The sequence below is a fragment of the Pelodiscus sinensis genome, chromosome 6, assembly GCF_052426305.1.
Source record: "Pelodiscus sinensis isolate ZL-2025 chromosome 6, ASM5242630v1, whole genome shotgun sequence".
NCBI lineage: Eukaryota > Metazoa > Chordata > Testudines > Trionychidae > Pelodiscus > Pelodiscus sinensis.
Genome location: NC_143057.1, coordinates 39,690,820 through 39,716,244, shown reverse-complemented (window position 1 = coordinate 39,716,244; position 25,425 = coordinate 39,690,820). Strand labels below are relative to the sequence as shown.

At 41.3% G+C, this 25,425-nt stretch overlaps 1 long non-coding RNA gene across 2 annotated transcripts in view; it reads left to right on the top strand.

Annotated features, from left to right (window-relative positions):
- Window positions 1-22,922, top strand: part of LOC142829848 (uncharacterized) — an 85,268-nt gene extending 62,346 nt beyond the window's left edge. The window contains exon 3 of one of the 2 annotated variants that reach the window (XR_012904709.1): window positions 22,349-22,922. This is a non-coding gene — a long non-coding RNA (uncharacterized LOC142829848). Of the gene's footprint in view, window positions 1-8,544; window positions 10,981-22,348 lie in introns of those variants that run through there. The other variant, XR_012904707.1, reaches the window with a different exon arrangement.
- The last annotated feature ends 2,503 nt before the right edge of the window (window positions 22,923-25,425 follow it).

Sequence of the window (25,425 nt, the reverse complement as noted above, 5' to 3'; positions counted from 1 at the left end):
GCCTCTGTCTGTCTTTGAAAGTACAGCCTTACCACCCAGATTTCAGAAGCACTAGCTTGAAGTTTCATAGAATGGAACTTGAGAACTGGGAGAAAAGAGTCACATGTGCACCATGTGGTTCTTGTAGTAAAACTGTTGTTCACACGCATTGGAGGAGGGAGGGAGGATCTGCCAGTTTAGTAGGTTTTTTATACAGTCCACATGACACCATAAACTATGTACCCACATGAGACGCCTCCATGACATGAAGAATTATACAGATCACTGACTCATATTATACAGTGTGAAAGAAAGACAACAACTCAAACAAAGCTCTACATAAACCAAGAAAAAAATGTTCTGTTACAGGTACTGTTATCGGTAGACTTGATGCCATTTCTGGCTTGAGTTTGAGGTTGGTATTTTAATGAGTCCTGCTTTGCAATCTGTCAAAATATGCTGTAGTGCCTGTGTACTGCATATAATTATCTCCTCTGGTTTAGCTTCATGGGCCAAGCATTGGAAGAAGTTCAAATACATAGTTTTGTTTAATTAAAGAGTTTTAATTAGCTTATTGGCATAGTCATTCACTTATTATGTAACTGGTTTCCAGGATAATTTAAGTGCACATTTCCTGCAAATGAAAAGTGTGGATACCAACACATTGAGGCAGATCTTGTCTATGAAAACTTAAATCTGTATCTTTGCTTGTCTTACCACAGTCTTTAGAAGGTATTACCCTGAGAGAGAGAGAGATGGTATTTTCCTTATGAAATAATAAGGTTTGGTGAGAAGCCCATCTTACACTGGCAATCAGAGGACTCTGATATCAATGAGAGAAAATTGTGTATGGCATCTGACTAAAAAAACCCATGGAGTTGAGCTTAAAAAAAAAAAAAAGAGGCTACCAATGTAAGGCCACATTCTGCTGTCGTACCTTTGGTGGTCTGGACTGTCAGTGTCAGTGTCGTCTGGGTAGGGTCGTCCTGGCTCCCTCCTGACAGGACTTCTACTCCGTCGGTGATGATAAACTTTCGGCTGCGTGCGTAATCATCAGTACTCCCTTTATCTAGAGTCTTAGACCTCGTGCAATTGGGTGAACACAGGAGATCTCTGAGAGGCCCCGGAAACAACAGATGCAGGCAAGGTTTGAAATCAGTCAGGCAGGTTTATTGTCAAATGCGAAGCTCTACCAATTGGTAACAGATCAGTACAATGTTACACCACTGGGCACTATGGCCCGCATTGACAAGGTACCAACATCGGGCAGGCCTATTGCCGTATAACAGATATTAAGAGCAGTTAGTCAAAGTTAAGCTACTGTGCACTCTGTAAGTTCAGGCAATGACACCTGCCATTCAGGCGCCTAATGCGCCCACTCCCCCCCCCCCAGAAGGTCGGCCAGAGAGCACCCTTTGTGGTGTCCTTTTATAGACAGGTACAAACAACTTACATCACTTCTTTATATACCAGGTTACCACCCTCTGTCGCCTAGTTACCACCCCTCACCTTATGGAAGTGGGGCTTATTTACTGTCCTTCATGCTGTCAAACTCGACCCGGTACTGAACCTAGGTCGGTATGTGCATTAGTTTTTAGGGAGTCTGTGTACTAAGACATTTCTTATTAAGATGTTCTGTTACTCCCCTTTGGCTTACAATCTGTACCTAGTGCCTCCCTGTGTCCTTACATGCTCGATAACATACACAATTACACAGTCATCAGTAGGGCCTCTTTCTTGGCTCCTGTGTTAACTGAGCCAAAGTCTTGCTCACTAGATTGCAGGCCTGTTGCTGCTTTCATGTTACAGGCCTCTATTTAGGCCTGCTGACTCCATGTTACTGACCCTTAACTTACTACATCTGCTATTTCTACTCAGCTTGGTTTCAGAGCCAGCTACACAGAACATAAGGCTGAGCAGAATTTGGTTCATTGTTTATGTCAAGAATTTATTCTGTTAAAAAGTGTGTGTCTTTGTTTTTTTGAAATTTTCAGCAGTCACATGTTTACATGCGGGGGGAGGGGCGGGGGGAGGTGACTCCACGGGAGCTGGCACACATGGGGAGCTGGTGCACGTAGGAAGTCAGCTCTTAAGCTGGCTCCCCATGAGCACCAGCTCCCATGGAGCCACTTCTCCACCTCCTCCCCACTCCTGCGTCTGACTCAGATACAGAGGCAGCAGTACAGGAGGGTGGCTTGCATGTAACCATGAAGGTTAATCAATGAGCTCATTGGTTAACTGTACACTATCACATCCCTAACTTATATCTATTTTTAAATTATGGTTCTAGTCTGGTGAGGTAAGGGAATGTTGCCCCATTTTCCTCTTCCTCAGAAGCTTCTCATTTTTATTCATCAGAATTCTTAAAAACGCTACTGCGATTGTTCACATGAACAATCATATATACCTCCTATTTGTTCTACAACTAATAGTCAACAAAAAATAACCCAAGTTGCATAAATCTTTCATTAACTGCACATCCCCACTTGGCATCAAGGGAAATTTTCAGTTGTTTAAGTTAGACTAATAGGAGCCATAATTTGTGGTAGTGAGTATTCTCCCAGAATCAAGATCTGGTACAGTTCAAATAATTTCTAACTAATGTTATGTGGTTGCTTCAATTACTTAGACAATTACTTAGATATGTAAATTGCATCAGATGCCCTTACACATAACTGAAGGTGCAAAATCACTATCGCAGTTACTTGAGCTTTCAAAATATTGCAAGAGCCAAAAAAAGAAGCAAGGTTATAGCCTGTCCAAAATGAGGCATTTTTATTGGAGCTGCTTGGAAAACCAGGTGGTAGTGTAGGGTGAAATGGTAAATATTCTCCCAATATTTTTTGTTTGAAATTCTGATGAAATTTTACTTGACACTTAAACAATTCAAAAATGTTGTCCAATTCTAATGGGAGTTTATAATTTAACCTTGTCTTTCCACTCATTTGATCTAAATCTTTTGATTTTTTCCTTCCAGTTCTTTCAGCTCTAGGAATAAAGGTAAATTCCTGTATAAAGGATCATCACAAATCATACATATAATCTAATTGTCAATGTATGTTACATGTCCACCCATGTGATTGATCCACAGAGAACATGGGTCAGGTACAGCTCTCATCTTAACAGCCTGGATCTTTAGCTCAAAATGCAGAGACTTGTACACTCAGCAGAGGAGGATCCCCCTAGAAGTGGCTAAGATGGTGGCCATCATTTGTATATCACTTTAAAGTCTAGCTCCAGCTCTGTTTATATTTACATTCTATTCTATTATTTTAAAGCCAGAATTAAAGACAACAGTCTTTAGACTCTATAATTGGATTGAAAAAGATAAGCAAAACCATATCTAGAAAACATGTTTTTTAAAATGTGCAATTGAAGAGTAAAGTACAAGGGAATGAATGAATATGGATACCCTGATCCTTTTCCCACTGAAATTAACAAAACTCCCACTGACTTAGGCGATACAGAATCAAGCCACAAGTTTATATCTGGGGCTTGATCCAACATCTCTTAAAGTACAAGAGAGTCTTCTATAGACTTTGGGCTTGATTCAAGTCCTGGTGCACTCACAGGCACCCAGACAACATTAGTTTGTCATCCCATTCAAGCCTGCATCTAATTAACATAAATTTTCCCTCCTGTTTGTGCGCTTATTTGCACTATGTAAACAACTTCAAATAGCTGCTTTACCCTTTGTTGAAACAAACAATGGCTTTAGAAGAAAATGAATAGCAGGTGAAAGATTAAGATGAATAATACTGAGACAACATGGCTATTTAATTTAAAGTATAGGATTTTTTCCCTCTAATCTCCTTTAATAATTCCGCACAGATATTAATTATAGTTTGTCACTAGAAATCTGATATTTGTTTTTCTGCTAGTGTTTAGGAACTAACCCTTTTCCTGTATATGAATATGTAGAGAAAAGGTCTCTCTCACTTCTTATCATAGGGTACATCTACACTACAGCGTTATTTCAAAATATCTTAATTCAAAATAGTTATTTATATAACAAGATATTTCTAAATAACGTGTCTACACACAAAATGCAGTTCGAAATAGCATTTTGTTATTTTGTACATTCTTACACACTGAGTGGATGCTGATTTGCATTTAAGGCTGTCTGGAAGTAGGTCAGGCAGGGCATCAGGTCAGGACTTACTGTGTGGGGCTGCTGCCTGAGCTATCTGAGGCCTGTGCTTAAAAGGATATCCCCTACCCCCCGGGCAGCTGGTTGTCAGGTTTCCCTGCTTGCTTGCCTAACTCGATGAGGGACAGCAAAGCATTTGTGTCTGAGTGCTTTGGTTGCCTTCACTCGGGACACCATAGCACTCTGCAGCTTGGAGCCAGCAGTGCCCCTGGGCACTCTGGAGCTTCTTGTGGACATGTTGCTACCAGCCTGGCTGCACTTTCTGCAGGCTACCATCCGGGAGGTCCATCGGGGGGCTGTCAGTATCCAGGAGGCCCTGCGGAGATCTTCCACTCTGAGGAACACTAAGAGCCTCCCTGGTCTGACCCACTGGGGGCTTGTGCCTCATTCCTCCCTCACATCCTTCCACTTACCCACCCTCCCCCCAACCCACCCCACCCCACCCCACCCCTTCCTGATGTCAAATAAACACATTTTTTCATAAATACAAACTCTCTTTATTTAACAAAACTGGGGGGGGGGGGAATGAGGCAGGAGAGGGGAGGAGAGAGGGTGGGAAAGGTGAGGGGTAAACCTGGGAGGAGGGAGCTGGAAGCAAGGGGAAGAAGGGGGAGGGGAAATTCAGGGGTAGGGGTCTCGCCAGGCCAACTCTCTCCCAGGACAGTGAGTGTGGGGGCTTCAGCATCCCCAGGGGGATGGGGAGGAAAGGATGGAGGGGGTGGAGGTTGAGGAAGGTGTGGAGGGAGAAGCGGGAGGGGGAGAAGGAGTGAGAGGAGGAGCAGTAGCTGGGGAGGCAGCAGGCGCTGGAGCGGCAGGATGCAGCACGCTCTGCATCAGGGTCTACAAGTGTTGGCAGGTGGCACGACCCTGAGCAAGCAGCTCCCGCCGGAACTCCCGATCTTCTTGCATCCAGTGTTCCATGGTGTGGTGCACGGCTTGCAGGGCCCCCAGGTGCTGCTGTTGGTACCCCTGCAGTGTTCGGGTGGTCTTGTGGAGCCCTCGGTTGTGGGAGCATGTCCCGGGTGGGGTGGTGCACCCTGCACTCGCAGCTGGTGTGGCTGTGGAGAAACAAGAGAAGTGGTCAGTTCTCCCTGAAGACACAGTGCGTGAAGCCCAGACCCCCTTTGTGAGGTGAGAATGACCGTGTCCTGCCCTGTCAGACCCATTGTGCTTTCACAGAGGCCATGTTCGGAATGTCTGGCTATCCCCGGGAGTGGGAGCTGCCCCGAGATGGCACCCATGCCTCTGTTCTGTGTATAGTGCGACTGAGGTGGGGGGGAGATGTCCCCTGCTTCTGTGTAGAGGGGGCTTGTGAAGGGAGGGTGTCCTGCTGTGTCCTGCCCCGGGGTCAGGAGCATGTCATGTCTCTTCACACACATGCTTGGCTATCAGGCCAAGGCTCCTATGTGGCAGCCAGCTAGAGCCACCTGCCATGGGGTGGCATGGCATGTGCTTGCACATGCACAGGTTGCTGCATGATCCGTGGTAAGCAAAGCCCACGTGCGGGGTCCCTGGTCTTCCCCCCACACACCTCCTTCCCGCCCCCCAAGAAGGGTACAGTGATGGCACTCACATGTTGTGGCCTCCCCGGATGACCCTGGTGACTCTGCTGCTGGGATGGCTCAGAGGTCCTGGCGCCGTGGCACCCTCCGTCTCAGCTCCTGTGGCTCCTCCTCCACGCCCTGGTCAGGGACCTCTGCTCCTGGATCGGTGCCCCCTGGGGTGGCACGGACTGTCTCACCTCCCAGGATGCAGTCCAGGTCACAAAAATAGGGGCAGGTGTCTGCCCCTGTTGGGGAGCTGCCCCGTGTGGCCCTGGCATACGGCTGCTGTAAATTTTTATTTTCATGCGAATCTGCTCCTGGGTGTGCATGTGTCCTTTTGTGGCCAAGGTGGCAGCTATCCAGCCGTAGACGGCTACGTTCTTCCATCTAGTGTGGAGATCATGGACGTTGGAGGCTTTCCCCCAAACCTCAATGAAGTTCTTGATCTCCTCACTAGTCCAGGAAGGTGCCCGCCATTTCTGGCCCCTGGCTGGCTCCTGGGAGCTGGGTGACTGGGCGGTAGACAGCTGGCTGGCACTGGCTGCCCAGCTCATTGTGGGGCCACTAGCTCGGGCAGTGACTGCTGGAAGTCCTGGATCTGGCATGTGCAGTGTGGACAGAGTCTACCCCTTTAAGGGCTCCGGGGCTGGGGGAGAAGAGAGGAGTTTTCCTGGTTTGGCCCAGAGTGGCTACTAGGGGAAATCGGGAAGGGTTGGAGGCCCCCTATTTTGAAATAAGGGGCTACACAGTGCTTATTTCAAATGAGCTATTTCGAATTCGGCATTATTCCTCATAGAATGAGGTTTACCAAATTTGAAATAAGTGCTCCGCTATTTCAAATTAATTTCAAAATAGCGGTTTGGCTGTGTAGACGCTAGGAAAGTTAATTCGAAATAACGGCTGTTATTTTGAATTAACTTTGATGTGTAGACATACCTATATGTACTGAAAAAATGTGAGAACACATGAGAGCACTGAAATTTCTATAGGCAGCTTTTTCATGTTTACTTGGACTGTAAGGGTGTGTCTACACAGCACCCTAATCTTCAAATAAGATGCACAATTTGCGCTATGCTAATTGTGTATCTTGTTTCAATTCTATTTTGGAATAGCTTATTTTGAAATTTGGTGCATCTACGCAGTGCCAAAATTCGAAATAATGCACTATTCTGAGACATTCCTTAACCTTCGTGGAACGAAGGCTACAGGGATGCTGAAATAGTGTGCCTGTTATTTCGAAACATATTTTGAAATAATAAGCAGCTTATTAAGATGCAGGGTAGCCACTCTGTGTAGACATGCCTTGAGAGAGTCTGGTTCTCTAACTCTGAGAATAGGTTCAATTATCAGTATACATATGTGTTGTGGCTCAGACATGGATAAGGTGTTTCTAGGATAGCTTGCCCTGTTCTGTACTGATTTTGATTTTTGGATGGTTTCATTGATTTCTTTTTGTTTTATGTATATTGTCACGGTTGTGGATTTTTGTAGCTCACTTATTAACACTAAACCATTTTAATAGAAAGGGGAAGCAAGGCAGGCAGGCTGATACTCTCTAAACCTTTAAATTAGTCTTGTAAACCCTCTTCTACCATTCTGCTTCTTAAGCATAGCAAATGCAAACTAAAAACCATCCTGTCGTCATAAATGTACCATTCTAAGGTTTACCCTTTAAAGAAACAGATGGAGTTTTTGAATATTCTCTGAAAGTTAGAAAATTTGGTCTCTGTGAGTGTAGTGGGGCAGGTGAATTCCAGAATCAAGTACCTTCTGCTGAAAATGCTTTGCCACTAGATGTTCAAATGTAGGGATTGTTAACCAGAGCTCATCAGATTTTTCTAACTGTCTCAGTACACGGGACATAAGGTGTCATTATAGAGCGAGACCCTGTGGTACACAGAGTAATATACAAATAAAAAATTAGTTTCTAATCAACAGAAATTTCCCTACTATTTGGCTAAAAGGATTTGAGACCATCAGTGACGTAAAGTCATTAAGCAACCTGTGCCTGTAATACAGAGTGAGGAAAGTTCAGGCCATAGTCTGTAGACAATTTTGGAGATGGCTTTGGTATGTAATGTAAAATAATCTTAAGATTCCCTATATCAGGATTTGGGACTCTTACCTCTTTCTTACATTCTTACCTTTACAAAAAGAAGTGCTGACTATAAATATTGCAGCACAGACAAGTTTTTCCAAGCAGATTCTTCAGGTTAAAAATATACCACAGATACAGCTGGAGTGCAAAGCTGTCCAGAATCCAGACGTTATGGAAAGGAATCAGTCTCTCCACTTGTTTACTTAGTCTTGGAAACACAGTTCAACAACTTGACAGTGAGAGAGACAGACTGAGACCTAAAAATGAACATTCACAGCAGGGGAGCTGCCTGTTTCCTTCTTCCTCTTCTCTGTCTCTTTGCCGTATACATGATGCAGCCTACATGCAACATCAGACACATGATGAAACCTGGTTTTGTTTTGTTTTGTTTTTTTTCTTTTCTGGCAGCAGCTTATTTTGGGGAAATGTTTTATTTACTGTTTGCACTAGCATAAAGGCTGTTAAAGCCTTTCTGAAGAGAAGCTTGTTTCTGTATTAACTGGACTAGTACATTAAAAAACATAACAATCTGTTATATGCCACTTGTAATTGCAGAACACTTTTTTGATGTGCCATTGGTATGAAAGCAAAGCAAATACCCCATTTAAGCTTTTAAATCTTTTCACTTGCCCTCTTTTTCTTTCCGTCCCTCCTGGCTTCCAGAACTCCCTCCGTTCATTCTCTTTCTCTCTCCCCCTTTTTGTTCCTGGAACATTCTGTTTCTTTTACGAGCTAACAAGTTTGATGTGGCCCTGTGTCTCCTTCCCTTCCAGGCTTGCAGCTGTTTTGGCAACAGAAGAAAAAATCCCCATAACAAATCAAATAAAAGCCCATTCTGTGAAGAGGAATTGAAAACAGCAGGCCTCAAAGAGGACTGCACATGCGATGCCTTGTTCTGGCTTTCAACACAACTCAAATCAGAAACACATTACCATAATCTGAAACAGCCCACTGCTAACACAAGACAGATGGTGGGTAATAACCCATGCATCATTAATAAATAAATTCCAGCATTAAAGGCTTTACAAAGTATGACAACATTATCCGGGCAAAATTACTGCCTTTCTCCCACCCCCAACATAATTTCACTGTGTTGTGGGTCTTTTTTTTTTTTTAAGGGTCTGTGCTTTTGAAGGAAGTTAAATACAGCACAATGTTTTAAACAGATCAAACCTAGTTCAGCATACAAGACAGGCTTGAAACTCCAGAAGGAAAAAAAGAAAATAGCTGCCAAAGTGCAATAGCTCCCATGTACTTTGGAAAAGCAAATGACAACTTATTGCACTCCACTGGCTGACATTGCCCTCTCTGGTACTTCACTGTTCTTATATTTCACTTCACTTTTCAAGCAAGAATTTTTGCATCATGGTTGCCACAAAGCTAAAAGATACATGCATCATTTCTCAATGATCCTCCTGCATACTGTGTCAGCTGTCTGTTTTATGCCTCCTTTCTCCCCTTTTCAGAGGCAATGGAGACTATAAAAATCTGAACTCTAACAAATGATGGAGAATATATGAAAAAGATTGATGGTCCGTGTAACTGGGTGGCCTGCTAGGGGCCTTGGGGTCCCCTCCAGTTCGAGGGCCACTACCCTGATCCTTCCCTGCCCCCGGCTTCTAATGCGCCGTTCCCACGGCAGTCCCAGTTATTCAGAGCACTTGCACATCCTTTTTCCAGAAGACTTGCAGGTGGTGGGCCTCAATGGCCCAAACGATTGCTTTCCATCTGTGTTTAGCTAAATGGTTGGAAACATCTGTTTCAGAAATGGACAGCACCATACAGGCCAATGGCCTAAGTGACCTACCATCTTGATTATTAAAATGTGCACTACATGGGGTTGATCTGAAGATGGGCAGGCCATTAACCTTGAACAGCACATGGCTGCATGTTTACTTAGTGGTGTCAGCCTTAAGCAACATAATGCCTATTTCCAAAGTCTGCCCTGGCATCATCATTATTTCCAGGAGCAATTCAAATTGTTAGTTTTTATCAGAAAAGCATAGGCCATGGCTATCTGAGAAACCACCTTGCTCCCTACACACCCTAATTATTGGTGAGATCAGCTAGCAAGATTCAGCTAAACACTCCCTTTAGCTGAACTTCTGGGGAATTGTGATAGGGAATCCTTGGTAGAAAGTTAACTATGGAATTTGTTTACCTTACTGGTCCACAGTGAATTTGCGTCTTTTTATTTGTACAACCACTGCCTATTCAAGTGACTTACCAGATGCTTTCTTTGCAAGACTTAAAGAAAAATACTAGGCAGAGTGACTTATGATTTAACCTTCTTAAAGCCATAGTAACACTGAAAACTTTTAAAGAGTTTATGAACTTTGACTCATTACATATTGTATGCACCAGTTCAGATAAAAAGAAGTCCAACTTTGTGAATTCATGTAATATTTAGCACCCTGTATCAATCTGTAACATTTAGAGGATGCTGTTGTGTTTTTTATTTTGCATTCTTATCTAATACCAGTTTAAAAACTAGTTTAAAATCCAGGGGTGCTGCAACAGTTTGTATAGTGGGAGTGCTGAAAGCTATTAAACCAAACTATATGGCTTGTATCTGATGGAAGCCAGTTCAAGGCAGGGAGTGCTGCTGCACCACCAGCACCTATGAAAGGTCCTCATGCAATGAAGCCAGTGCAGACTACTGAATATCAGTGCCATTTCAGTAACCCCTCTGTGATATTTTGTGCAGTAATTTAAGAAGAGTTTGATTTGAATCACTATCACTGCATTGGCAGTTAAGTCAAAGCAAGCAAGCAAGCCAAATATATTTTATGAGACTATTCAAGAGAAAAATTTGGAAAGATTGGGTCAAGAGCCTCCATCCAGATCTTTTGATTGGCATGAAATAATAAAAAACTTACCATATACACTGTGTTTAAATCAGATAGTGTTTAAAAATAAAAGCTTGACAATTCTGTTGTATTAATTTCCTTACCACACATTTCAGGCTAGTGTTATGAGAAGAGAATTGATTGCAAAACTATGTAACCTCTCCTCCCCCCACCCCAAAAAACCCTGCATGTCTCCCCAAATAAGCAAATATTTTACAATATTTATTGAGTAGACCCCCAATTGCTGTTAATACTATCTTTTTTTTATTACGACTGCAGTTGAAAGCTACATTCCAGATGTGTGACTTTTTATGTTAATATGTTAAAACAGGGAGAGATTTTTTTGTTGTGTTTTGGAGTTTTTTATTGTGCTACAGTTTATATTTTGTTGCCTGAAAACTTAAGATAAAAATCAATTGATAAAATTCTCAGTAGTTTATACTTCAGTTTTTTGTGTGATTACTGCAAGAGAGTAACTATCTGTAGAAGAGTTTCATCCTATCAGCTCTTCTTGCAGCCATCGCAGAATTCCTTTGCGGGAATTCTCTCTTCAGTTATTTTTATGACAATAAAATTGTTGCTTTCGTGTTTCAAACAAGTCAGCTACGCTATTTATAGGAAAAGCTAATGGTGATACCACGACAGTCAAGAAAGTTCCCAAAAGGCAATTGTCTAAAGCCCTGATCCAGCAAGACACTTAAGCATGTGCTTAACTTTAACATTTAATGTTGACCTCAATGGGACATCTCATATTCTCAGAGTTAAGCATGTATTTAAGAACTTTATTGGATCAGGGCTGGATGGAGCAGAGAGGATTACAAACACTGCTCCATGTGATCATCACTAATACTGGGCAAATAATTTATCTGACAACTTTAGACTCTATTTTACTTCCTGATTTTGCACATCTCTGTGAAATTCAAAGAGGACTAATTCATTAACCCTTATTCAGATAGTACTAGGGATGTTAAAATACATTTATTTTTACATACATTATTCAACCCTGCTGAATTTTTTAGCGGTTACATGTTTACACACAGGGCGGCATGCAGGAGCCAGCACTGGCAGGAAGCCGGCTCTTAAACCAGCTCCCACCTTTCCCCTGATACAGAGGCAGCAATGCAGAGAGCAGGTGGTTCCATGAGAGCTGATCTGCGTGGGAAGCCAGTTTGAAAGCTGGCTTCCTGCATGTATTGGCTTGTGCCTGCTTACCCCTTCTCCCGTGCTGTAGGAGGTAGCAGGGGGAAGGGCAGATGGCTCCCTCCTCCTTTCCCCCCCCCCGCTACCTCTGACACAAAAGCAGCAGGAGTGGGTGAGTGTCACCTCCAGGGTTAGCCGATAAGTGCAGGCTTATCAATTAACCGTGTTCATAGATACGTATTAACAATCCTAGATAATACCTGCACACACAAGAATTCCACTAAAATAATGGTTTGCAGATTTAGACCCATTGACTTTAAGAAGCAACTAGTATTGACAATTTCTTTTACAAAGCATCCAGAGGTCCCTGTCAGGATTTGGGTTTCATTGTCTAGGATCAATACAAACACAGAAAGAATCCCTGTGCCAGAAGGTTTATCATTAATTTCCCTATCATTGGGAAAGGAGGGAAATTTTCAAAAGAAACAGTCCTTATTCCTTATACTGGTTTATCTTCCTGCCAATGAGACCTGGCTCTATACAATGAGGTCCATTGCTATGATTAAGGTGCGCTAAGAGATTCATTCCCAATGGTAAAATGTATTGCTGGTAACACTTCTTCCAATGATGTAACATCTTGATATTCCCTGCTTAATCTAATGTGTCTAGTTTTCGCAGTTGCATACCCACAGCCAGGTGTCTCAGTCTTGACCACAAAAGACATCTTTAGAGATTTCAAAAAACACGTTGACTTCACAGACATATAAATGATAAAGCATGGGTTTGACCAGCAGAAATCTGTAAATATTAGCTTAACTAAAAGGGGGAACATGGAGAGTAAAAGCTTTGTTTCCTTGTATTAATTTATCTGATAGGTTGGTGATTCCATGACTGCCTCTAATTTCAGGAATTTGCACACCCATTTTTTCTATCCCAGCAACACAAAAAATAACAAATAGTAGGGTTGTATAAGTAATTATCAGTGATCTGTCTGGATTGTCACTTTGCTCTTTCCCTATCGCACTGAAGAGTGAAAGAAGCATTTGTATATACTTGAGAAAAGAAATCAGTCTGGGTTTGTTGCACATGTAAAAGAATTAAATGAAGGACAACTAAGTGGTTTTAAGTGTCCGGCTAAGGCAACGTTGTGAATAAAATAATCTGTTAAGGAACAGTTCAGTCTGGAAAAGAATGCTATGGGAGTTAATAAAAATGATTGCCCATGAGCTAAATTCTTCTGTCTTTGGAGATCCTTGCACTGCGTGTCAATTTACTGCAGATGTTAGCAGTGCTGCTCAGTTTTCACCAAGCTCTTCCATTTTATGAAAGGATGGTGCATGAAATTCACCCCACTGTACTGGACCAGTTCAAGGTTCTCCACACTAGTTAGCTCCACTCAAGTCCCATTTAAGCTCTTACACTGTGTTTATGTGGTGCAGAATGCTTTGTGTGGGCCTTTCTGCATTGGGCTGTTCTGTGGGAGTGACATGAGAGAAATATCTGCAGGCTTATCAATGTAAAGAATGCCCTCTTAATAAATATATTAAGAATATATAACTTTGTTCATTAGTTAGTAGTTTCAATAACTTTGTTATGCATTGCAAATAGTTTACTTGGGTCTGTTTTTTCCAGGCTGGCAACAATATGTAGACTGAGCAAGAGAGTATGACAGAACAACAACCTGACAAAACACAAGACCTGTGTATTGTGTATGTGTTATCAACATACTTTTATATGGGATAAACTTAAAAAACGACAAATGGTTTGGTAGTACTTTTTAGACTAACAAAACATATAGATGGTGTCATGAGCTTTCACGGGTCATGATACCATATATATAGTTTGTTAGTCTATAAAGTGCTGTCAGACCATTTGTTGTTTTGTAAGTTTATCCTGTACAGACTAACTCAGCTACCCCCTGAAGTTTTTATATGGGAGTGAGGCTTGGACCTTATACTTTCTCAAGAAAAAATGCTCAACAACTTTCATGTATGTTGCCTTCACCCAATCTTTGGAATCTCCTGGAGGCACAGAACCAGCAACACTGAGGTGATCAAGTGAACAGTTATACCTAGCATACAAACACTCCTTAAACAGAGATGTCTTTATTGATTTAGGCATGGGTGCCAAATGAATGATGGGTGCATCTCAAAGAACCTCCTCTACAGTGAATTGTCATCTGGGAAAAGATCCAAAGGATGCCCAAAATTGAGTTTCAAGAGTATATGTAAGTGAGACCTTAAAGAAATAGACAAGGATGTGGCTAATTGGAAAGATCACACTCAGGCCCACAGTCTTTGGAAACAAGAGTTAAACAAAGATTTTTGGAGTTATGAGAGGAAGCAGCCCAGCCAAGAAGAGGAGAAAAGAGCTTGCAAAAAGCAGAGCTCAGATGGTCAATTTCCCCGCCAAATCTTTACCTGTGTCAGATGCAGCAGAGATTCTTTCTCTAGAGTGGGTATGTTCAGCCACAGCAATGGCTGCTATAAAACCAAATGAGTAAATTCTTTACACTTCAGGAATGCATGTTCATGTTCTCTCAAGACTGAAGGCTGCCTATTACTGGTATTATTTCTCCTTATATAAATATCTGACTGGACTATGAGAGTGGCTTTCTATACCACATAACCCCACACATACACAGATGTAAGTATTCATTCAGTATGTTTTGTTAAAGCGTCCAGTTCTGGTTCACAAACACAAATTGGGATCTCTAGTCAATATTTGAAATTATAATGATCTAATTTACAGCAGGGATCCACCTATGTTTGTATATTTACGGAAACACCAGTCGTAATGGTTAATATGAAAATAAAAGTATGAACCAAATATTAGGTTTAACATCTTATTTTGACAAGATATTATCAATTGCTAGTGCTGGCTGAATCAAATGTTATTTTCTTCATAGTATAGTAGGCAGTGTATGGTATGCACTGTATTGGAGCAGTTTTATATATTTCACAAGGTAACTTTTTTAATTAAATTGAATTTCCATTCCAAACCCTTGAAGTTCTTGAGTGCAGGGTTCTTTGCCCTGGAAGGTTTATATTTACAGGTATATTTATACAAACTTGAATGGGCATATCAAATATTAAATTTGCTGAATCATAGCTATTTGTTGAAATTGATTATTGTTGCAATTGAGCAAGCTGGATATTGCTTCGATATCACTGATCTAACAAGCAATTCATAGATATTCTACCTCTTGTAATCTTATATTTCTTACAGGAAAAGATATTTGTATTTTGGGGTCCTATTATTCTGAAAATATCTGGAAGCCAAAACCTTTGTTCCAGCTCCAACTATCTTCATGATACTCCTTCTCTTCAGCTTCCAACCTCAAATCATTCAATCTCTGTGCCATTCACTGTAAACTTCCTGCCTAACCTCTTGCAATTATCATGGTCTGCTCCCCGCTCTTCTCATAGCTGAACTTTTCATTCTGTTCCATATAAACTTTTTCATTCCTTCCTCCCAGCTGATCCTCCCCCGGAGTCCTTATAATATTCCTTGGTTCTTATTGAATATGAATAATTTTCCTTTATTCCTGGTGCATTGTCAGTTTCATCGATAAATTGCTGCAGAGCTGGTTCCACGATTTCAAGTATTAGAAGGCCCAATTTGTGTTTGGGAACAAGAACCAGGTACCTTAAGCAGAACACAGGCAGATGTGAGTCTTCATTTAGTATGTGTGGGATTATGTGGTATAGAAAGCCATTCTCATAGTCCAGTCAGATATTTGTATTAGGTGAAATAGGACTTCTGGTTTTGTTCAAAGAACTACAGTGGCTAACTTTACACCTAGCCACTCCTCAAGGAGTAGAATGTAAGAGTGCAGCTGTTTAAATGGCTAACTGATAAGCATGAGCTTCTTGCTTATCCAAAAGGCTACATGCGCCTTCCAGTCTGGCTCCCAGGGAGGCGCCTGCCACTTCCTTTATATCAAAGGCAGCAGCGAAAGGTGACAGGCACACACTGTCAACCCAGGAAGCTGGCTGCCACCCTGCGCGTAACTGTGTAACCACTGAAATTTCCAGTAGTTATATGGTTAGGCGACTATGTGCATTTTAGCATCCCAATGAAGGAGTTAGAGTGTGGATTGCAGTCACCCCTCCAGACCCACAAACACATTCACAGTTTTCAATTTGGGAATCTGAAAGTAAAGATATTCATGTACAAAGAACTGAAGAGGAATTTGGTGCCGGTATTGGGTTTCAAATTCAGAGGATATTTATATTTGCAAATATTGGGGAATCCATATTTTCTTGAAAAGTAAGCCACCTGAATACCATGCAAATCCATGCCAACTTTTAGAATGCACCATTAGAAACTCAGAAAGTATGTAAGTCAATTTAAGGATAGCTTAGAAGACTCCAATGACATGTGAGCACTTTGTTCCAACACAGATGTAGCTTCAGTATCTTTTCAGACATATGAATAGAATTTTACTTTGTTCCTGTAAATTAGAACTTTCAGCAGACCTGTGAATACTTCAGCTGAGGTTTGGATACTGGATTTCTTTCAGGGTCCCAAGACACATAATTGAAAAATACTTTGGCTATGTCTGTAGCGACACAAAGCAGTGAGACAAGGCTTCTTTTTTGTACTGACTATAAAGTTACAGCTGTGATCTAGCTGATAGATGGCTGGAAATTTCAGTGTGCTAGTGACTAACTCTGTGAATCTGCAGGTTTTGGAACAAAAGAGTTATTTCACAAGCACCTTCTATGCAGAGTCCAAAAGGCTTTACAGTACATGAAGTAGAAACAACATTAAAAAAGTCAGTGTTAGACTGGTATTGTGCCACTTTAAAATAGAGTCCTGAGGCAGTATGTTTTAAGACTGTGAGATGTCACTCTTGAGATCAACCAAGGAACATCTATTCATGCCTGAAGGAGGTTGTTTTTGTACTAGAGTCTGTGTTAAAAAAAAAAAGATAAAGATAAAAAGAACCAGTGGCTAACAATGCAGAACTAACAACTTTTGCCTTGAAAACTTTTTAAATTTAAAAATGAAGCTTTATTGCCAAAAATGTACTCAACAAGAATGACTTACCATTACAAAAGCTTCAGAGGGGTAGCCAAGTTAGTCTGTAATAGGAAAAACGTTAAAAAACAACAAATAGTCTGGTAGCACTTTAAAGACTAACAAAATATGTTGATGGTATCATGAGCGTTCGTGGGCACAGCCCACTTCTTCATAACAAGGAATGGGTGAAACAAGATTATTTTTTACTTTCTCTGACATGAAATTTCAACATTTGTATAGGCCTTTTCTTCTGTTCAAAACCCAGCAAATAAATTAGAGGTGAAACTGACAGGCATCCATTTTCTTCCCACAAATGGTTATCCTGTATAACACATTTCAGAACCTGGCTTAGAAGTTCTGGGGTACCACCTAAATAAGCAGAGATACTTTAGGACTTTGATTCTTGTGGAATATGACTGTTTTTCCACAATGGAGAGTGAAGTGTTCTATATACACAAAGAACAACACTGACTTTGGTCGTGCAAACTTCTCCAGATTTCCGCAGCTATATGTTTGATCCATGTTCTGGGGAGATGATAATTATGTAGAGAAAATAGTTCAATTTCCAAATCCTTCCAGGATTTTTTTTACCTTTCTGTGAGAATGCCATTTAGTATGGCTTCTGACATGGAAATTAGGAACCAGACTGATATTACTAACTCATTTCTAATGGGCGAGCAAAAAGTTGATAAATTGCTAAGTACTTTTGTTGGGCTAGATTTGAAGTGACTAAAGCTTTTCTTTCCTATTAGCAATCCCCAGAGTTTATTTAATTGATAAATTGGGGTAAAGTGTATGCATATGAAGACTAATATAGTTTACAGACAGGTCTTGCCTATAACAAATATAAAGTTGGAGAACTGGGAAGTAAGAGGATTTGTGGAAACATTTCCCAGTTTATGGCAGTGCTATTTTTTAAGAAGCAATCAGTTCATGTCCTGTTGATCCCAGAGAGAATCCAAACAATATACAGGAGAGATCACTGACATAAAAGTACACACCGACAGTCCTATAATGTTAGAGGACCTGAGAGTATGAGCCTCATTAGGTGGAAGTTCCTGAGCTGAGGAATGCTGTAGGCCACCTACTAGCAATTGCCACTTCATCTGCTTTGTGGATGATGGGGAAGAAACACTTCCCCTTGCTTTCAATCTTCCATTACACAGCTACATCACTATTGGGATACTGGAGTATAGGCCTGAAGACTAAGTAAATATGCTGCAAATAGCACCCTTTGCAGCAAGAGCAGCCTATGTGAGGCAGTTTTGGTTCAGAATGGCTGGGCCCCGGGCTGCTGGAAGATAAACAGAAGATGCTGTGATTCAAGAATCCACATAAGTAAAATGATCTGGACAAACTGGAAAAATGGTTTGAGATAAACAGGATGAAGTTTAATAAGGATAAATGCAAAGTACTCCGCTTAGGAAGGAACAATCAATTTCACATATACAGAATGGGAAGTGACTATCTAGGAAGGAGTAATGCAAAAAGAGCTCAAGGGGTCATAGTGGACCACAAGCTGAATATGAGTCAAAAGTGTGACACTGTCACAAAAAATGCAAACATGATTAACATTAACAGGAGTGTTGTGAGCAAGACACGAGAAGTCATCCTTCCGCTCTACTCTGCACTGATTAGGCCTCAACTGGAGTATTGTGTCTAGTTCGGGACACCACATTTCAAGAAAGATGTGGAGAAATTGGAGAGGGTCCTGAGAAGAGCAACAAAAATAATTAAAGGTCTAGAACAGTGGTGTTCAACCTGTCAGTTGCGACCCCAAAGAGGGTTGCGGATATTTTCCTTGGGAGTCATTGTGCCACGCTGCATGGCCGCCAATGGCCAGGCCCAGCCCCTGGCTGCCCAAATCCAAGAGCTGTGTGGCCACCAGTGGCCGGGCCCAGCAGTGGGGGTCGCGGTTGAAAAAAGGTTGTGCGCCACTGGTCTAGAAAACATGACCTATGAGGGAAGACTGAAAGAATTGAGTTTGTTTAGTTTGGAAAAGGGAAGACTGAGAAGGGAGATGATAGTTTTCAAGTGCCTAAAGGGTATTACAATAAGGAGAGAGAAAAATTGTTCTCCTTGACCTCTGATGAAAGGACAAGAAGCGATGGGCTTAAATTGCAGCAAGGGAAGTTTAGGTTGGACATTAGGAAAAGCTTCCTAACTGTCAGGATGGTTAAACACTGGACTAAATTGCCTAAGGAGGTAATTATATCTCCATCATTGGAGATATTTAAGAGCAGGTTAGATAGGTGTCTATCAGAGATGATGTACATGGTGCTTGGTCCTGTCATGAGAACGTGGAGCTCGATTTGATGATCTCTTGAGGTCCCTTCCAGTTCAAGTATTCTACGATTCTGTAAAAAATGGCATTTCTGGCATGTTAGTGTTGGGGGAACCCAACTCAAAGAAAGGGGAAGAGGAGGAAAAAATGAGGTTGTGAGGATTTAGATGGAGGTAGTTGACAGTTCATTGATCAAGCATCATCCCTTGGAGAGAGATGCGTTTTCTATGAAGTTATTCAAATGAAAAGCAGGATTCATTCTTCACAAGTCCTATTTCAGGCAAAACTAGACTTCTCTTAGAGTATGGTATATCTGCTCAATGTGAGTAATGGAGGCAGAAATGAGCCATAGGATTGTAAATTTATCAGGGCACAGAGCATGCCTTTAATCTGTTACATAGTGTTATATAAATGATATATATAAATGATAATGATACAATCATAGAAGATTAGGATTGAAAGAGACCTCAGGAGGTCCAATCCCCTGTTCAAAGCAGGACTAACCCGAACTAAATCATTCCAGCCTGGCCTTAACAACCTCTAAGGATGGGGATTCCATCACCTCCCTATGTAACCCATTCCAGTGCTTCACCATTCTCCTAGTGAAATAGTTTTTCCTAATATCCTACCTATACCTCCTCCACTTCAGTTGATGCCATTACTTCTTGTTCTGTCAGCTGGCTATCTCCACCCACTTTGGAACCTCCTTTCAGGTAGCTGAAGGCTGCTGTCAAATTCACTCCATCACCACACTCTTCTGCAGACTAAATAAATCCAGTTTTCTGTAGTGGGGGTGGGGGAGGACTGAATCAATACTCTATATGTAGCCTCACTAGTGCTAAACAGATGAAAATAATAATTTATCTTTATCTGCTGGCAATGTTCCTACTAAATGCAGTCCAATATGCCAGTAGACTTCCTGGCAACAAGGGGACACTGTTAATTCATATCCAGCTTCTCATCCTCTGTAATCCTCAAGTTCTTGTCTTCAGAACTTCTGCTTAACTAGTAGGTCCACAGCCCATAGCAGTGCTTGGGATTATTTCATTCTAGGTGGACTTTGTACTTGTCCTTGTTGAACCTCATTAGATTTCTTTTCACCCAATCTTCCAATTTGTCTAGAACACTCTAGACTGTATCCCTACCCTCCGGGATATCTACCTCTCCCTCTCAGTTTAGTGTCATACATGAACTTACTAAGGGTACAATCTGTTCCATCAACCATATAATTAATGAAGATGTTGAACAAAACTGAACCCAGAACCAACCCCGGGGTGGGCCGCTTGATTCTGGCTGCCAACTAGATATCGAGTCATAAATCACTACCCATTTAACCTGACAATCTAGTCAATTTTCTTTTCACCTTATAGTCCATTTCTTCAAGTCATATTTCTTTAACTTGCTGGCAAGAATACTGTGAGAGACTATATCAAAAGCTTTGCTAAAGTCATGATACATCACGTCCATTGCTTTCCCCATATCCACAGAACCAGTTGCATCATTACAGAAGATAAACAGGTTGGTCAGGCTTGTCTTGCCCTTGGTGAATCCATGTTGACTGTTCTTGATCACCTTCCTCTTATCCAAATGTTTCAAAATTGATTCTTTGAAGAACTGCTCCATGATTTTTCTAGGGTCTGAGGTGAAGCTAACAGGTCTGTAGTTCCCCTGTTTCTCCTTCGCTTGTTTAAAGATGAACACTACTTTGCCTTTTTCTAGTCATCTAGGGCCTCTTCCAATCACCACAAATTTTCAAAGATAATGTCTAATGGCTTTGCAATCACATCAGCCAGCTCAGTAGCCTTGGAGGAATTGGATCCAGCTTGATGGATCTGTGCATGCCCAGCTTTTCTAAATAGTCCTTAACCTGTTCTTTCACCATTGAAGACTGCTCACCTCCTTCCCGTACTGTGCTGCCCAATGTATCAATCTGGGAGCTCACCTTGTCTGTGAAGACTGAGACAAAAGGAATATTGAGTACTTCAGCTTTTTCTATATAAAGTGTTACTAAGTTGTCTTCTCCATTCCGTAAAGGTCCTACACTTTCCCTGGCTTACCATTGTTGCTAATATACCTGGGGAAATCCTTCTTATTGTCCTTCATGTCCCTTGCTAGTTGCAGCTCTAATCATGCTTTGGCCTTCCTGATCACAGCTCTGCATGCTCAAGCAATATTTTTATACTCCTCTCTAGTCATCTGTCCAAGTTTCCACTTCTTGTAAGTTTTCTTTTTATATCTAAGCTCACCAAAGACTGTTTTTTTTAAGCCCAGCTGGTTGCAGCAAGCCCAGCTGATACAGCAAGCGATACATCATTCCCTTCTTCCACACTCTACTGCTGCCCTTTAAAGAAAAGAATTAAAAGATCAAAGTCAAACCCCACCCAAATCAAGTGCAAAAGAGAGGTTAGAAGTGGGGATAAAGTCCTGCTCCATTACTTCATACCAAAATGCTGGAGGGCTGCAGTAATAATGTAGCTGGCAAATATAGTACATCAGGAATCGGTACCAGAAAAGAGCACTCAATTTTGTAAAAGGGATACAAACTAGTCTGAGACAAGAAAAATCTAATTAGATTTTTAAATCAAGATTTAAACTTAAAAAAATAAGCTGTGTGATCAGAGGACCATAACTAATGAGGAAAGGCTGGGAGTTGAGGGAGAGGAGAAATAGCCTCATTTAAAAATTGGCATAGAAAGTTCCTGTGGCCATGCATTGTTCCAGGGAGGGCAGAGCTGCAGGGCCAAACTGTTCAGCCTGAGTGATAGTGGGAATGAGTAACATTCTTGGCTCACAGTATGGCTTAAAGGAGCCACCTGGGCAAAATGCCCTTGCTAGGATGTGTTCTATGTCAGATGTAGCCTGAAGTAGCCAGAGACAAGTCTGTCTAATTGTACTAATTTAATGAAAGGAAGAATTGGGAGGAATATCCAGGCATGGAAATGCTTTTAAAGCTGACCAATGTAAGATTGAAACAGTCATGCACAATAACTCCCATTGCTCCTTAACTTGGGACAAGTATTTTTTCTGTACAGGGTTCTTTCAGTCTTTGATTTACCCTGACACCTCTTTTGTTTAGACATAAACTGTCCAACAGTTTATAAAATAAATAAAAATAATCATAGGGTTTGAAGATACCTTAGGGGGTCATTGAGTCCAACCCTCTTCTAAAAGCAGGACCAATCCCAATTACATCCATAAAAATGGGAAAGTCGCTTAATTGTTGATTAGCCCAGTCCTGTTCTCCACTTTCAACTGTCCCTCTGTTTTTGTTTCTAGGCTCATCTCACCTGCCCCATTGACTCTTACACCTCTGAGAGTTGTGAGGCTGGTGTTCCAAAACGGGGCCAGAAGAACAACTTCCCTCAAAGGCCCAATTTGATGCTATACTTCCCATTTTAGCTTTGCCTTGTAACAAAGTGCTCAAGTTAACGTTTGTCATGCCTCTGGGATACAAATATCCCTGTGACTAGCTGCATATAAACACCAATATTGAAACTGTGACTTTGGTCTTTCATGGCTCTACATCAGCAGTAGCAGGGTGAGTTAAAGAACATTACTGATCTCAACAGGCCATACATAATACCCCTCAGCATTATAATACTGTATGTATATTCTAAATAATTTCTGAATATTTTACTTCCTAAGTGTACTTTTAATACCCAAAGATATCCTAAAAGTTAAAACATTTCGTTTTCTTCCTTGCACCCTGTCTACAATTTGCTACAGTGAAGTTCTGTGAATTGCAATAGATTTATGTGTTGTTTGAATGGTTGCATGGTAGATTATTTCATTATAAGGTATTCAGAAGGTGTAGAAGAAAGCTGTGCAAATAATAAAGATATTAAATTGTCTGACCAAAAATTAAGATTGGAGCCCTTAGTGTACATATATTGCAGCTCCTACAATATGTGTTGCCAGACTCTTAGTGCTATCATGTAAGGGTTAATGTTACATTTTAAGCCAATCCCCGATCAACAAATCTGATTACAGTTGTCACATAAAAATCTGCCATCTGGGGTGATGCACACGTTTTTCAGTTCCTACGCTATTCAGATCCTACACTTTTCTTGCAATGTCTGGGTATGTTGGCTCTCAACCTGCCCAGTAGTTTGCTGTCAGAACAGTCTGTCCTGAGCTATGATTTCCAGGTCACTGGGAAATATGCTGCGTGATTTCAAGCTCCTGTGCATCCTCAACTGAACGAACTAACAATGTACAGTCATCAGCCAACAGGTGGTCATGAATAGTTGTAGTGAATACTTTGGTGTGAGCCTGAAGTCTTCAGAGATTGAAAATGCAGTCAGCTGAGAAGTGAATAGGTATGGTCAACATGCAATCCTTGAAAGCAACTAACAGCGTCATCAAAAAGTAGATGCTGAACAAGAGAGGAACAAGGACACATCCTTGCTTAATACTAATTGATGGATCAAAAGGTGCTGAAGTTTCTCTCATGTTAAGGACATGACTCTGCATACTATCCTGAAAGGAACAAACTATATTGATAGATTTTTCAAGGCAGCCCATTTGCCCAACTACCTTTGAAAGCCCCTTTCTGTGACAATTCCGCACACCTTGGTCAGGTCAATGAAAATTAAGTAGAGATCCTGATGTTGCTCTCTACATTTTTCGGGGATCTACCTGGTTGTGAATATCAGTCAGTAATGTCTCAACTGGCATGAATCCACACTGACTTGCAGGAATGATGTCATCTGTGAACACTACTTTTAGAGGATGCCGGCCAGGATCTCAACAGCTAGTGGTCATCACAGCATGCGTGGCCACCTTTAATCTTGTATATATGTGGAAGGTCAAAATCCACGTTCAATAGAATTGCTATGGATAGTAATTCCATGCTCCAATAATAAGAAATTAGTGGTAGGGATATATTACCGACCACCTGACCAGGACAGCGATACTGATATTGAAATGCTAAGGGAGATTAGAGAGGCTACCAAAATAAAGAACTCTATAATAATAACGGGGGATTTTAATTACCCCCATATTGACTGGATACATGTCACCTCAGGAAGAGAAGTGGAGGTAAAATTTCTCAGTGGCTTAAATGACTGCTTCTTGGAGCAGCTAGTACAGGAACCCACAAGGGGAGAGGCAATTCTCGATTTAGCCCTGAGTGGAGCGCAGGATCAGATCCAGGATATAACCGTTACAAGACGGCTTGGGAATAGTGACCATAATATAATAATATTCAACATTCCTGTGGTGGGAAGAACACCTCAGCAGTCCAGCACCCTGGCATTTAATTTCAAAAAGGGGAATTACATAAAAATGAGGAGGTTAGTTAAACAGAAATTAAAAGGCACAGTGGCTAGAGCCAAATCCCTGAAAGCTGCATGGAAACTTTTTAAAGACACCATAATAGAGGCCCAACTTAAATGTATACCCCAAATTAAAAAAACATAGCATGAGACCTAAAAAAGAGTCACCGTGGCTTAACCACCATGTAAAAGAAGCAGTGAGGGACAAAAAGGTATCTTTTAAGAAGTGGAAGTCCAATCCTAGGCTGTGTCCAGACTCAGGGGTTTTTTCGGGAAAAGTAGCCTTTTTCCGAAAAAACTTCACCTGCGTCTAGACTGCAGCCGCGTTCTTTCGAAATTAAATCGAAAGAACGCGGCTTTTCTTTCGACGGCAGTAAACCTCATTTCACGAGGAAGAACGCCTTCTTTCGAAAGTGCTTCTTTCGAAAGAAGGCGTTCTTGAATGTAAATAGGGCTTCTTTGAAAGAGAGCATCACGACTCACTGGGTGCTTTCTTTCGAAAAAGCGGCTTGCTCTTTCAAAAGTTCCGCGTGCAGTCTAGATGCTGTCTTTCGAAAGAGGCTCTTTCAAAAGTATCTTTCGAAAGAGCCTCTTTCGAAAGAGGCTTGCAGTCTAGGCATAGCCCTAGTGAGATAAATAGAAAGGAACATAAACACTGTCAAATCAAGTGTAAAAATGTAATAAGAAAAGCAAAAAAAGATTTTGAGGAACAGCTAGCCAAAAACTCAAAAAGAAATAACAAAATGTTTTTAAGTACATTAGAAGCAGGAAAACTGCTAAAAAACCCGTGGGTCCCCTAGATGATCGAGCTATAAAAGGAGCAATCAAGGACGATAAAGCCATTGCGGAGAAACTAAATGATTTCTTTGCTTCAGTCTTCATGGCTGAGGATGTTGGGGAGATGCCTGAATCTGCACTGTCCTTTGTGGGTGATGAATCTGAGGAACTGTCCCAGATTGAAGTGTCATTAGAGGAGGTTTTGGAACAAATAGAAAAACTTAATGTTAACAAATCTCTGGAACCGGATGGCATTCATCCAAGGATTCTAAAAACTCAAATGGGAAATTGCTGAGCTAT